This window comes from Macaca fascicularis, chromosome 1 (genome assembly GCF_037993035.2).
Source record: "Macaca fascicularis isolate 582-1 chromosome 1, T2T-MFA8v1.1".
Taxonomy (NCBI): Eukaryota; Metazoa; Chordata; class Mammalia; order Primates; family Cercopithecidae; genus Macaca; species Macaca fascicularis.
Genome location: NC_088375.1, coordinates 178,746,016 through 178,761,355, shown reverse-complemented (window position 1 = coordinate 178,761,355; position 15,340 = coordinate 178,746,016). Strand labels below are relative to the sequence as shown.

General features: G+C 36.5%; 1 long non-coding RNA gene across 1 annotated transcript; it reads right to left on the bottom strand.

Annotated features, from left to right (window-relative positions):
* Positions 1-3,035: 3,035 nt before the first annotated feature.
* On the bottom strand, positions 3,036-9,134 carry LOC123572747 (uncharacterized). The gene is made up of 2 exons (XR_006697261.2): positions 9,088-9,134; positions 3,036-3,562 (listed from the first exon to the last, which is right to left on the bottom strand). It is a non-coding gene; the product is annotated as an uncharacterized lncRNA (long non-coding RNA).
* Between the last annotated feature and the right edge of the window lie 6,206 nt (positions 9,135-15,340).

The following is a 15,340-nucleotide window of genomic DNA, read 5'->3' as shown; positions in this document are numbered from 1 at the left end:
GTTTGTCAAAGATCAGATGGCTGTAGATGTGTGGTATTATTTCTGAGGACTCTGTTCTGTTCCATTGGTCTATATCTCTGTTTTGGTACCAGTACCATGCTGTTTTGGTTACTGTAGCCTTGTAGTATAGTTTGAAGTCAGGTAGCGTGATGCCTCCAGCTTTGTTCTTTTGACTTAGGATTGTCTTGGAGATGCGGGCTCTTTTTTGGTTCCATATGAACTTTAAAGCAGTTTTTTCCAATTCTGTGAAGAAACTCATTGGTAGCTTGATGGGGATGGCATTGAATCTATAAATTACCTTGGGCAGTATGGCCATTTTCACGATATTAATTCTTCCTATCCATGAGCATGGTATGTTCTTCCATTTGTTTGTGTCCTCTTTTATTTCACTGAGCAGTGGTTTGTAGTTCTCCTTGAAGAGGTCCTTTACATCCCTTGTAAGTTGGATTCCTAGGTATTTTATTCTCTTTGAAGCAATTGTGAATGGAAGTTCATTCCTGATTTGGCTCTCTGTTTGTCTGTTACTGGTGTATAAGAATGCTTGTGATTTTTGCACATTAATTTTGTATCCCGAGACTTTGCTGAAGTTGCTTATCAGCTTAAGGAGATTTTGGGCTGAGACAATGGGGTTTTCTAAATATACAATCATGTCATCTGCAAAGAGGGACAATTTGATTTCTTCTTTTCCTAACTGAATACCCTTGATTTCTTTCTCTTGCCTAATTGCCCTAGCCAGAACTTCCAACACTATGTTGAATAGGAGTGGTGAGAGAGGGCATCCCTGTCTTGTGCCAGTTTTCAAAGGGAATTTTTCCAGTTTTTGCCCATTCAGTATGATATTGGCTGTGGGTTTGTCATAAATAGCTCTTATTATTTTGAGGTACGTTCCATCAATACCGAATTTATTGAGCGTTTTTAGCATGAAGGGCTGTTGAATTTTGTCAAAAGCCTTTTCTGCATCTATTGAGATAATCATGTGGTTCTTGTCTTTGGTTCTGTTTATATGCTGGATTATGTTTATTGATTTGCGAATGTTGAACCAACCTTGCATCCCAGGGATGAAGCCCACTTGATCATGGTGGATAAGCTTTTTGATGTGTTGCTGAATCCGGTTTGCCAGTATTTTATTGAGGATTTTTGCATCGATGTTCATCAGGGATATTGGTCTAAAATTCTCTTTTTTTGTTGTGTCTCTGCCAGGCTTTGGTATCAGGATGATGTTGGCCTCATAAAATGAGTTAGGGAGGATTCCCTCTTTTTCTATTGATTGGAATAGTTTCAGAAGGAATGGTACCAACTCCTCCTTGTACCTCTGGTAGAATTCAGCTGTGAATCCATCTGGTCCTGGGCTTTTTTTGGTTGGTAGGCTATTAATTATTGCCTCAATTTCAGAGCCTGCTATTGGTCTATTCAGGGATTCAACTTCTTCCTGGTTTAGTCTTAGGAGAGTGTAAGTGTCCAGGAAATTATCCATTTCTTCTAGATTTTCCAGTTTATTTGCGTAGAGGTGTTTATAGTATTCTCTGATGGTAGTTTGTATTTCTGTGGGGTCAGTGGTGATATCCCCTTTATCATTTTTAATTGCGTCGATTTGATTCTTCTCTCTTTTCTTCTTTATTAGTCTTGCTAGTGGTCTGTCAATTTTGTTGATCTTTTCAAAAAACCAACTCCTGGATTCATTGATTTTTTGGAGGGTTTTTTGTATCTCCATCTCCTTCAGTTCTGCTCTGATCTTAGTTATTTCTTGCCTTCTGCTAGCTTTTGAATGTGTTTGCTCTTGCTTCTCTAGTTCTTTTAATTGAGATGTTAGGGTGTCAATTTTAGATCTTTCCTGCTTTCTCTTGTGGGCATTTAGTGGTATAAATTTCCCTCTACACACTGCTTTAAATGTGTCCCAGAGATTCTGGTATGTTGTATCTTTGTTCTCATTGGTTTCAAAGAACATCTTTATTTCTGCCTTCATTTCATTATGTACCCAGTAGTCATTCAGGAGCAGGTTGTTCAGTTTCCATGTAGTTGAGCGGTTTTGATTGAGTTTCTTAGTCCTGAGTTCTAGTTTGATTGCACTGTGGTCTGAGAGACAGTTTGTTATAATTTCTGTTCTTGTACATTTGCTGAGGAGTGCTTTACTTCCAATTACGTGGTCAATTTTGGAGTAAGTACAAAGTGGTGCTGAGAAGAATGTATATTCTGTTGATTTGGGGTGGAGAGTTCTATAGATGTCTATTAGGTCTGCTTGCTGCAGAGATGAGTTCAATTCCTGGATATCCTTGTTAACTTTCTGTCTCGTTGATCTGTCTAATGTTGACAGTGGAGTGTTGAAGTCTCCCATTATTATTGTATGGGAGTCTAAGTCTCTTTGTAAGTCTCTACTTAGTTCATTTTCTGCTGCTATAACAGAATACCACAGACTAGGTAACTTATATATATATACACACACACACACACACACACATATATATGTATATGTATGTGTGTGTGTGTGTGTGTGTGTGTATATATATATATATATATATAAAAAATTAGTTTATTTGGCTCATGATTCTGGAGGCTGGGAAGTTCAAGAGCATAGGACCAACAGCAGCTCAGCATTTGGTGAAGGCCTTCTTGCTGCTTCATAACATTGTGGAAGGGCAACAGAGTGCACATAAGACGAACAAGAGAGGAAAAGGGGGCAGAACTCCTGCAATAACTAACTCACTTTTTTTGATAATGGCATTAATCCATTCATGAGGGTGGCATCCCATAATCTAATCACCTCTTTAAGGTCCTGCTTCTCAACACTGTTACATGGCAATTAAATTTCAACATGAGTTTTGGCAGGACATTGAAACCATAGAAATATTCAAAAGTATTAAATTATGCAATAATATTCTGTTTATGAAAATTAAAGACTTTTCACACATTTATAAAAACTTTCTCACCATAAATACATATATGTATATTTAAAATATAAACCTTGAAATATAAATATTTTCCATCTACCTTGTACTGGTTAACTTGCTGAATAAAATATTACCCCAAAACTCAGTGACTTAAAACAATAGCCTTTTATTATTGCTTATGTTTCTACAAGTCCACCAGAGGTCTGCCGACAACTAATCTAGGTGGACTCTGAGGGCAGCTCTGCTCCATGTGTCTCTTATTCTCCTCCTGTGACTAGTGGGTTGCTTGAGCAGGTTCTTCTCATGGTGATGGCAGATGTGTAGCTGGAAACACTGGAGGCTTCTTAAGACCTAGGCTGAGAACTGGTATACTGTCATTTCCATCATCTTTCACTGTCCCAAGCAAGTTACATGGTCAAGTATCAAGTCAAGGGGCAGGGAAGTATATTCCATCCATTATGAGGCCATGGCAAAGATGTATATGGTGGCACAGGTGAAAAATCAAGGCTATTAACAGAATTTACTTCATACCTGCAGCAAGAATCTGCAGTGGCTTACAACAAAAGGTATAGAGAGGGTCTATTACTAAAAAGTTGGTCTAAAATTTACCATTTACAGTACCACACCAGGTCAAAGGAAACTGTTGTCATCAGGCCTGGTTATGACTTGTGAGATTCCTGATAGTCAAGGCAAAAGGGAAAGGAAAGTAAGATATCTGAGAAAAGGAAGAGTAGCAATTTGTGATGAAAATTAAATACACACATATATATTTAACTCAGCAATATATTTACTGTAGATGTATATATTCACATACATTTCACATAGTTAGAAAATGGACTGTTAGCATATTACAGGATAAATTCTTAATCTAATAATCTCATACACACCCATCATTCATGCTCTCTCTTTCAAATATTGTTCTTACTTTTTACAAAAAAAAAAAAAATTGAGATCTGAGACTTTTTCTCCTTTTACTCAGAGTTATCTCTGTTTGTAGGGTCATTTAATTATAAAGAACAGACCATCCCTTTTACCTCTGAAGAGTGCCCTGTTTTTCAGCCAAGAGAGACCAGACAAAGATAACCAGGCAGATTTTTTTTTCACCCCTAGTGTCTGACTGGATGACAAAGAAGTCTGGTACTTTAGCCAAGTTGTCTACCAACATTTCCTATTCTTCCCTTGCTATTAGTTGCCTGGTCACAAGAAGAAAAGCAAAACAAAACAGTCTTCATCAACTTATGGACATCTTACTTTCCCACTTAATAAATATTTGGGTCTATCTGTTGCCTCACATCCCGTGTGAGCTGGTATAAGAACCAGTCTGACTATTTTGTATAGAAACAAACACTTAGATATGTGCCTTTGGGCAAATATCTGCAACACTGGTAATACCTTGCATATGTATACTTTTTTCACTTTCTCAGACAAGTGGCAACATGGTAAGATTGAAAGGTTTGGGTCTGTAACAGCCTCCAGTGTTATCCTATTTACTTACTCTGTGTGAAACAGAAACATCAGTTAATATATTAGAATATATTAGAATCTCAGTTTTTTCACTGGTAAAAGTGACGACAATTATATCTACTTTTAAGTATGGTTGAAAGGATTAACACTGAGAGAGAGCATGTGTGTTTGGCAGGGTGGTAGCACATATTAAGTATTATTCAACAAATGTTAGACTCCTTTCCTGTACGAAGTCAGGACGACTATCCTTATTCATTAATGAAACACAAGCTAAGAACTTGTGACATATCAAAAAGAGTAAATGAAACAAAGAAGAAAACTGAACTATAAAATTAGAAGTAAGTTTCCAGGGGTCACAAAAGAGAAAGACCTTAAGACTAGAAACCGTATTTCCTGGTTCTCAATCCATTGTCTATTCTATTGCTATACTTTGGATTCATTCATTCATTCATTCATTCACTCATCCATTTCTCCATTAATCATTTGCACTCATTCTATTCAAGGGCTTCTTATATAGCTGTATATGTTGTACATGTCATAACAGCTGTGTGACCTGGCCTCTTCCAAATTTCATAAACCACAGCCTTCCAATGCTTACTATAGCATTGTTCTTATTCTAGCTACCCTGTGCATTTTTCAGTTTGTTTGTATTGAAATTGTGTACCATATCATTAGTCTTAGTAATAAGTTCAAATGAAGAGTGACAAGTGAGACTTTGTATCTTCCCTCTCATCCAGGTATTCTCACTTTGCCTCCTCAGAAGTTCATTTAAATAAAAGTAATCAATGTATCCATGTTGGCACTTGGGGATAGCCCAGCTTGAAAAACTTCTATAAAATGTGTCCCTTGTGCTACAGTTAGCTAAAGCATCATTAAACAGAGGAACAAATTCTATGCAGCAGGTTTGTGATAATAGCATTGAGTTCCTTCTCATTGAGGAGGAAGGCCTTAGCCAGGGACAATTTCAATTTTGGTCTGGTCTCAACTGCTCATTCTTCCAAATTATTAAGATTAGCTTCTGAGTCTTTCCCCCATTATGGACCTAAAACAGCTTTGCTCTGGGATACTGATTATTTGCAATGGGAGGTCTCTATACTATTTTTATGAAACTGTGTTTTTCACGGTTTACTTCAAATATTGAGGTATATTAGTCTGTTCTTACCCTGCTATAAATAAATACCTGAGAGTGGGTGATTTATAAAGAAAAGAGGTTTAGGGCTGGGCGCAGTGGCTCACGCCTGTAATCCCAGCACTTTGGGAGGCCGAGGTGGGCAGATCACGAGGTCAGGAGATCGAGACCATTCTGGCTAACACAGTGAAACCCCGTCTCTAATAAAAATACAAAAAAAAATTAGCCGGGCGTGATGGCAGGTGCCTGTAGTCCCAGCTACTCAGGAGGCTGAGGCGGGAGAATGGCGTGAACCCAGGAGGCAGAGCTTGCAATAAGCTGAGATAGTACCACTGCATTCCAGCCTGGGCGACAGAGTGAAACTCCATCAAAAAAAAAAAAAAAGAAAAAAAAAAAAGAGGTTTAATTGGCTCGTGGTTCTGCATACTGCACAGAAAGCATGTTGTTGGCTTCTGCTGGGCTTCGGGGGAGTCTCAGGAAACTTACAATTATGGTGGAAGGCGGATTGGGAGTGAGCACCTCATATGGCCAGAGCAGGAAGAAGTGGAGGGAGATGCCACATACTTTTAGGCAACCAGACTCATGAGAACTCACTACCACAAGAACAGCACCAAGGGGAAAATCCCCCCCCTATGATCCAATCACCTCCTACTAGGCCTCATCTCCAACACTGGGGTTTATAATTCAACATGAGATTTGGGCAGAGAGACAGACCTAAACCATATCATGAGGATTCTTTAAAGAATTGATAAGGAAGTTTTGCTTGGTCTCCAGATACTAATAAATGACAGGTAAAAAGTTACTAAATAGCAAGTCTTGATTTTTATTTCTGCTTATAGGACCCAACAGATTTTTGGTGGTCTGTGTACTCAGGCCAGCTGCCTCTTTATTTTTCATTTAAAGCTTAGTATGTATCTTTTTGTCTGTCTTTTAAAAATACATATGTTATTTCTTCCATTGTATGGCAGGAGGAAATATTTTAAAAGGCCTTGAGTTAGGAAGGGTAAATTTCTGGATGGAGTCCAAGATTACAGCAGCCTCCTCCACTGGGGAGAAACCTAGACAACATTAAATTTCCCATGTAGCATCATTAAACATTCTCTTTGTTGCCCTAGTTTATGATTTTATTGTTTAACCAGTTCACACTGACAGTCTTGTGGGCTACAGTTCTGTTTGACTGTCGAGTACATACTATTTCCATTATATTACATTCCAATATGTTCTAAAGGAACATGATATATGTGTGCATGGAGGAAACGTAAGTGACACCAAGTGGGCAACTATATTTCTCCTTGAATCTGACTTAATTTTAAGGATTGACTTTTTCCCCTCCTGGTAGCAAATTGTCATTAATTGTTCACCTTCACTTTGATATCCTATATTTTGTACCTCTTCAAATTTTACAAGATTTTAAAACCCTGGTTCCTCCATTCCAGCTAATGGGAACTATTTTGCTTTTTTGCTATTTTGAAATTTCACAGGCTTTGAAGTTGATGTATTTTTATATTACTTTGTTCAGAAAAGTAGCTAACACCATTTAATAACTACCGTACACTTGGCTAGCTTCTTGCTTGCTTCTTTGTTTCAGAGGAATCAATAGTTTCTTTTCATTAAATTGTTAATAAGCATACAGATTAATAATGACTTTCTTGAGGGCAGAAACTAGGACTTTCATTTTATTGAATCCTCAGGATATAACCCAAAAACTGGCCACAGAGTTAATGTTTTATAAACATATGTTGCTTATTCTCATCTTAAGTAGAAAAAAACCCATCAAATAATAGACATAAAGCATAAAAATTAATGAAAGTGTAAAAACTACACAGGTGAGTGATATGGTCAGGCTTTGTTTCCCCACCCAAATCTCATCTTGAATTGTAATTCCCATAATCCCCATGTGTCAAGGGAGAGACCGGGCGGAGGTAACTGAATCATGGGAGTGGTTTCCCCAACTGAATCATGGGAGTGGTTTCCCCAGTGCTGTTCTTGTTGATAGTGAGTTCCCAAGAGATCTTTTACACTTCTCTCTGCACTTCTCCTTCCTGCCATCTTGTGAAGAAGGTGCCTTACTTCCCCTTTGCCTTCTGTCATGATTGTAAGTCTCCTGAGGACTCCTCGGCCATGTGGAACTGTGAGTCAATTAAACCTCTTTATAAATTACCCAGTCTCAGGCAGTTTTTTATAACAGTATGAAAATGGACTAATACAGTGGGTAAGAACATGGATTTTAGAGCCACACAGCTCCAAGTCCAAATCCTGGATATGCTACTGGATAATGATGTAATCTGGATAAGTTAATGATTTCTCTGTCTTTGTGTCCTTATCTGTAAAATGCAGATAATATCTGTCTTATAAAATTTTAATGAAAACTGAATAAGATAGTGCATGTAAGCACAATAATTAGCTCATAGTTAACACTCAATAAATAGTATATATCATGTTAATTATTAGCAGTAATATCAATATTAGTATTAATAGTATTAATATCAATATTGAAATAGTGATCCTTTTTGGTATCAGATCCTAATTCTGACATTTACTAGGGTTTTTCTCCAAGTTTTATTGAGTTATGATTTACAAATTTAAATATATGTGTATTTAAGATGTACAACACAGCGTTTTGATATAACTATACTTTGTGTAATGATTTCCACAATCAAGTTAATTAACATATGTAATCTCATATAATTATTATACTATTTTCTTTTTTTGTGGTAAGAACACTTAAGATCTACTTTCTTAGCAAATTTCAAGTACGTAATGCGTGATTATTAACAATAATCACCATGCTGTACAATAGATCTTCAAGCTTATTATTTGTAAGCTGAAAGCTATTTGTTCTGTGGCCTGTGTCAGGTAAGGTCTTTTGAGAAGCTAATGCCAAGACAGGATTAGATGTGCAAGAGGCTTGTTGTGGAAAGTGGTTATAAAGGACAAAGATGGATGGAAGAAGAGAAGGCAGGTGATGCCATTCTGGCACCTGTGAAAGGGGAGTGGGAAGGAAGGAGGCTGTTGTAGGAGCTGCAGTTCTGAGTACTGTCCTAAGAAATTCCTAGCTAGGCCAATGCAGGGTCTCAGAGCAGATTTATAGGATTCCTGCATTGAGCAGGAGTGGACTAACTATGGAGCCACTGCTGTATTCTGTCATGTCCTGGAGGCATGGCCTTAGCATGAGTGCCAAGATCTGAAGATGCAGCCACATTTTCACCTATGCTGCCAGCAGCAGCTTTTCCTGAATGGAGATCTGAGTAGTGCACCTTCATGCCCACCCCTTGGTCTTAAGGTCTATTTTTCCACTTGTTAGAGTCTCTGTTTGTCATCAGTGGCATAAGCAATGCACACACTCCATTGAGGTACTGTACGATTTCACTTGGGTGATTTACCTGAAGTACCTGGAACATAGTCAAGTGTTCAGAAAATGTTCATTCCTTTCCTTTTCCCTCAGTTTTCCCTTCTATTTTTAACTTCCCATCCCATAAAGGTAGATACCCAATCTTTTCTGAATACTTTTAGTGTCAAGATTCCAGCAAATAGCTCAACATGGAAAAATCCTCACTTTTGTCTCATCTTGTAATCTTGGGTAAGATGTACTGACTGAAGTTGAATTACCCAGTTAATGGCTTTGGCCCTCTTGTTCCTTTATCTATGCAGACAGCCTTGGAAAGAGAAAAAAAAAAAAAACAGAAAAATGAAAAGTAATTCATTTTTGGCATTAGATTTTTTTCTTGAGGGAATAAAACTTGTGTCTTAGTGAGATTAAATCATTTATGGAAACACTATGTCTTGAATGCTTTGTCCTATTCAAGTCGTGGGGGCACATTCACAAAATAGAACTGTTTAGATCAGAGAAGATGAGTTAAGTGGGGAAGACTGGTATCTTGATCATATCAGGGTTCTCTGACACAAACCCTTCTGAATTCCAGCCAAATAATAGAGCACATAAAACTAGGGCAGAGGTTGAAATAATTACATATTACACAGAAAAATGGAAAAATATAAAATGTAATTAATGGGATTAGAATTCTACAAAATATTACATAAGCTATGGCAAGCAGATGATATATAAATACACATAGTTTTTAAATGATTCTTTCTATACACATTCTTTTAAAGTTGCTCTTGGGAGAAGCACACACTTTGCTTTTTGCTTCTGCCTTGACTGTAACACATCACAAAAGTGTTGTTAGTTTCAAAACACTTTCATGGAGAAGCTTTCCCAGCTCCAAACACAATCAGTTTAAATTCATTATTTTCCAGATTGCATAATATTGTGTGGTTGTCTTTGGGTGCCTTAACATATAAGCAATATTTTAAAATATATATTATTCTCTGCAGAAAATTTCTCAATAAAGCACCTTTGATTCCATGGTTGGCTTAACAAGGTTAATCCTGCCTGTATCTGTTCATTTTGGATATTTGAATTGAATTTTGTTGAGATTCTTTCTATGAGAGGGAAGAGAGAGAACACTCAGGTTTTTGTGATGGCATTTGAAGCTCTTCATGATCAGATTTCCTACTAAAGAACTTCAAGAATTCCTCACTGCTTGTAGGAAAAAAAGGCAGATCATTTGGCCTAGATGTCATTTCTAAATAATTGCATATTTAAAGTTACTAAAAATACAAAGAATAATAAAATGAGCACCCATATATCCAAAACCCAGCCTTGTCAAATCTGAACATTTTGCTATTTCAGATTTTTGCTATGATTGAATAATTTTTATTCTAAAATGAGTCTGAAAATTAGAGCTAGAGTTGTAGGCTCCTGCGATATCCTTCATCTCATCCAATTCCCACTCTTCCAAGAAGTAACCAATGTCCTAATTTGATGTGCATCATTCATGCAAGTGTTTTTGTCCTTCTATTATATATGCAATACAGTATGTCTAAAAATAATTCATGACATTTACTAGGTTTTAAAATGTACGTAAAAGTTATATTCTGTATATCCAACTGAAATATACTTTTGTGTGTGGCGTAGGAGTGAGGATACACTTTTTTTTCTTTTTACAAATGAATAATGTTACTACTCTTCATCATGTATAGTTTAAAATCGTTCCTACCTCATTTTGTATATTTGTTTAGGTGTTTTTGTTTTTTTCAATTTCTCTTTGAATCAGTTGTGCTAAGTTACATTTTTCTAGAAAATGGCCCATTTCTTTTACATTTTCAAACTTGTTAACAAAGTTTTCCAGAGATTAGCTTTAATATTTTTCATTTTCTATTATTTTTGTAACATGTCCACTTTTCAAACTTTTAAGGCTTACGATTAACTTTGCTGTCTGCTTTGTTTCCTAACTTCTCCAGAGGTTATTCTATTATATTAAATTAATTTTTATAATGAAACACAGCTTTTGATTTTAATAATTCTCTCTATTATAGCTTTGTTTTCTATTTAATTTCTATTTTTATACTTCTTATTTCTTCATTTGGGTGTTCTTTAGGTCTACACTTCAAAAATGTTTCCAATTTGTTAAATTTTAAGCCTAGCATTTTAATTTTCATGTCTTTTGTTTATAATACAGCAATGTCAAGTTACAATTTTTTCTCCAGTTACTGCTTTAATCAATTTCTACTTGTTTTGACATTATCATTCACAGAGTTTATATTCTTGGGTGGAGTGGTAAAAGGCGATGAACAAAAATAATTAATAAGTGGTAAAATATATCTTATAGGTGATAAATACCATAAAATACGTTCAAGGTAAGGGAATGGGGAATTCTGGGGGTAGAGATGGGATTTTTTGCTATTTTAAATAGAATTATTAGGCAAGACCTTACTCACAAGATGATATTTGTATAAAAACTTGAAAGAAGCACCCTTGCCAATATCTAGGGGAAAAGCATTTAAACAGAGGGAACTGAAATTTCAAAAACTCTGAGGTAGAAGCAAGGTTAAAGTATTTTTTTCTTGAGTTTCCATTTCTTTATATATTAAACTAAAGTTTGGCCTGCAGGGTTTCCTGACTTTCAGACTTTGGACATTTGCAAATAACCTTCCTGTTATTTACCTTATTCACATACCACCCAAAGAGTGTATAATGTGTTGCCAAAAAATGCAGAGAGATGGAGTAGAGGTACTACTTATGTTAGCTTCAACCTAAGCAGGAACTTGTTTTTTGAATACTTATTAAGATAAATTTATAAATTTAATAATAATTAAATTGTCTGTGTGAAAACTAAAATCATTCAGTATTACCAGTAAAATGAGGGATGCATTTAGGAAAATAGATTTAAATTAGAAAACTTAAACTCTTGTTTAGTTCTATCTATTTCCATATGTTTGTAAATTGACTACTGAATGAACATAGATAATTCTATAATTTTCCATAGATATAATTTTTCTGATTCTCCTTCAAAATCTAAAATACCCTAAGTGTGATAAAAAAATGTTGTTGGTCATCAGTATGATGATCCCTGACTTACTTATGACTTACTTATGATTCAACTTAACAACTTTTCAACTTTACAATGATGTGAAATTTTCACAATCTCAATGTAATGTACAGTATTTAATAAATTACATGAGATATTCAATACTTTGTTATAAAATAGACTTTGTGTTAGATGGTTTTGCCCAACTGTAACGTAAGGCTTATGTAAGTGTTCTGAGCACATTCCAGTAGGTTAGGCTAAGCTATGATGTTCAGTCAATTAGGTGCATTAAATGCATTTTTAACACATAATGTTTTCAACCTATGATGGGTTTATTGGGAGGTAATTCCACTGTTAAGTTGAGGATCATCTGTATGCTGTTTTTAACTTTTATTTTAAATTCAGGGGTACATGTGCCAGTTTGTTAAAGTATTTGAGGCAGCAAGGAAGTAGGTATGGCTGGAGCAAAAAAAGTAATTATTATAGTTGTCATCTTTCACGTGTTAACTCTTCCTGCCATTTCTGTTTATCTTATCATTTTAAATTCCATCTTCCATGTCTCCTAAATTTCTTAAATATTTATCCGTCAGTACTTATGAGTTTCTTCAGGTCTGTTTTCCATTTCACTAATTATTTCTTAAGCTTGTTTTAGGCTACTGTTTATATTTCCTTCCAATTTTAATATTAACAGCTGTGTTTTTCATTTATATATTCTCTCTCAAATACATCTTTTTAATGATGTCTTATACTTCTTTCATACACGTTATATCTTCTTGTATATCTTTAATCATTTTAAAGATTGTACCTTTAATCATATTAAACATTCTTATTTAATAATTTCTATCTATTAACTAAAGTTCTTAGAGGTCTGTTGCTACTGCTTTGCTACTTTTCCCTAATGATTGTTACTCCAGGAACTATGTAATTTTTCTTTGTGAGGTTGTAATTTTTCTTTCTTTCAGTGAGGTTTTAACTAGGGAAACATTTGTAAACTTGTTTGAAGGTATGTCCTATCAGATGGATTTCTTTTTGCTTCTTCTTGGAGCCCCCAAAATAATAGCTGTGTGTATCCTTTTTATGTTAATTTCTCAGGTTGTAGTTTTCCCAATCATTTACACAGCATTGATTCACTTCTGCTGCTGCTGCAAAGATTGTCACACTCCAATCTTGAGTGTCAGAAGTCTGATAATAAATCAGTAGAAATGACAATTTTGATTTTGTGGCCAGATTGACAAATAAATTTTATTTGTGCCTTCCTATAATGATAGATTTCTTAAACCCTTTACTCTATTTTTGTAGCCCTAGGAAGGCTCTTACACACTGGGTAGATATCAGTTATGCATCCCTCTATCCCCAACATTTCAGGCCTAATGTCTCCTTTCTTTGTCCATTTACATGCGTAACAATCAAGAGCTTTGTTAATCCCAGGGTCTCCTTATGAGCTTTCTGGTGAGATGTGCAGGGCTTTTGTTTCTATTTTATTTTATTTTTTTAGTTTCTATGGATTTTCCTTTCTTGTTGGTTCACTTATGCCTTTAAATGATATTTGTTGTGTTTTATGGAGCTGTTGAATGTGACATATTGACAGAAGTAGATGGTGAACTGTTTTGACACTTTGTGATCTGTTACCAATTTATCTTTCTGGTTTTATATTTATTACCCATTAATTTACTCATACTAGCTTAATGACTTGGCCAAATTGACAAGTTATTACATTGCTTCTCCCGTTTTTTTTCTCCTGGATTTTTTCCATTGCCAATCTCTTAAATCCATATATAACCCATACATTGAGGCTCAGCTCAAATGTCAGTCCTTTCAGGAATCTGCCTTTCATATGCCAATGGGCAGGAGTATTTGCTCCTATGATGTCTTATCTGCACCTCTTCATTAGTGCCCATGGACTTCCCTATCTATTGTGCTTGTTGTTATGCTCTTACCTTCTCCAGCATCACCCTGCCCTAGCATTAGACTGAGAACACATGATCCAGGACAAGATCTGTGCTTGATTCATTCTGTATGTAACACAGGCATAGCACTATGTCTTTCAGAATCTGAGAGTATATTAAACAAAATTGTATAAAAGTAGAGTTTTAAGCAGAAGCTGTAATATAAACATATCATGAATGGAATTGGTCTATCCAGTGAATGCTTAGATTAGATGTCTGAAAATCTATTCCAATTTTAAGACCTAATAATAATAATAATAAAAACGGTAGGAGGCAACCAAATGCCTACGCAGAGAGGGGTAGGTCCCCAGTGAAACCCCACCTCCAAGCCAAAGACAGTTTAAAGCCTAAAAGCCAAGGTACAAGTTAAATCCTTAGGCTGGATTGAGAACTTGTCTTCCTGTTTGGCATGCTTTCCTCTTGATCCCCACCCTTCACCTATTTTACCTATATCTACCCTTTCTTAATTGTTTTTCTACACTGTCATGCCCACCTTTGAGTGGTGACTTTGCTTTAATGTTTATTGCATACTCACAAACCAATCAGCATGCACTTCCCATTCTGTGCCTACAAAGACCCCAGATTCAGTTGGTAAAGGGGTAGACAGCCTGACTTTGGGGAAGAGACAACCTGACTCTGGGGAAGACCATCTGCCCTTCCCATCCCCTCACTAGTTTGCCTCTCCACTGAGAGCCGTCTTCATTGCTCAATAAAATTATCTGCCTTCACCATCCTTCAGTCGTCTGCATGGCTTCATTCTTCTTGAACAATGGACAAGAATTTGGGACCCACCAAGTGTGGTAACCCAGAAAGTCTATCACGCTGGCTCTTTGCCCTCACTAATGGAGGCCAGCCACCTCACACAATGAGGCAAGGGGCCAACTGAGTTGCTAACATGCCACCAATCTGCGGATGGTGGAACTAAAGGAGCACTGTAACGTCCCCTCTGGGGCTTCAGGATCATGGGCACCCTCACATGGGCACTGCCACATTCCCCTTAAGGTGACACACCTGATCTGACCACGGGTCCTGCACGGAGCTTGTTCCTGTATTGGCACTCGGAGCAGCTGGCTGGGTTCCTCACTCACTCACTTATGTGCTCCCTCCCACAAGGGGTTGAGTGCAGTAGGCTGAGTAGAGGGGGAACCCCTGCCATGAGTTCAGCATTCATTCAAAAATCCTGCATCGATAATAGCGCAAACGGTTAAGCCTATTATGTTTCAGGCACTTTGCTAGGTGCTTTACTTAGATTATCTCTAATTCCCCCAACAATTCAGAAAAATGGATAAGGTTAAGGTAGTTGCTCAAGATCAGAGGCAGTAAAAGTCTGAGCTGAGATTTGGATCTAGATCTATCTAGCTCCCAAAGAAAACAAAAGGCAAATGTACATAATTGCCAAAAGAGGGAAGCAATAAGCTTTAGTGAAGAGAAAGCATTGTTTATTTCATGTAGATGGTCAGAGATGGTAGACTGAAGTAGATGAAATTGGAAGAATGCCACTCGTTTGTTAAGGTACAGTTCCAGTGTCCCCTCATCCAGGAAACA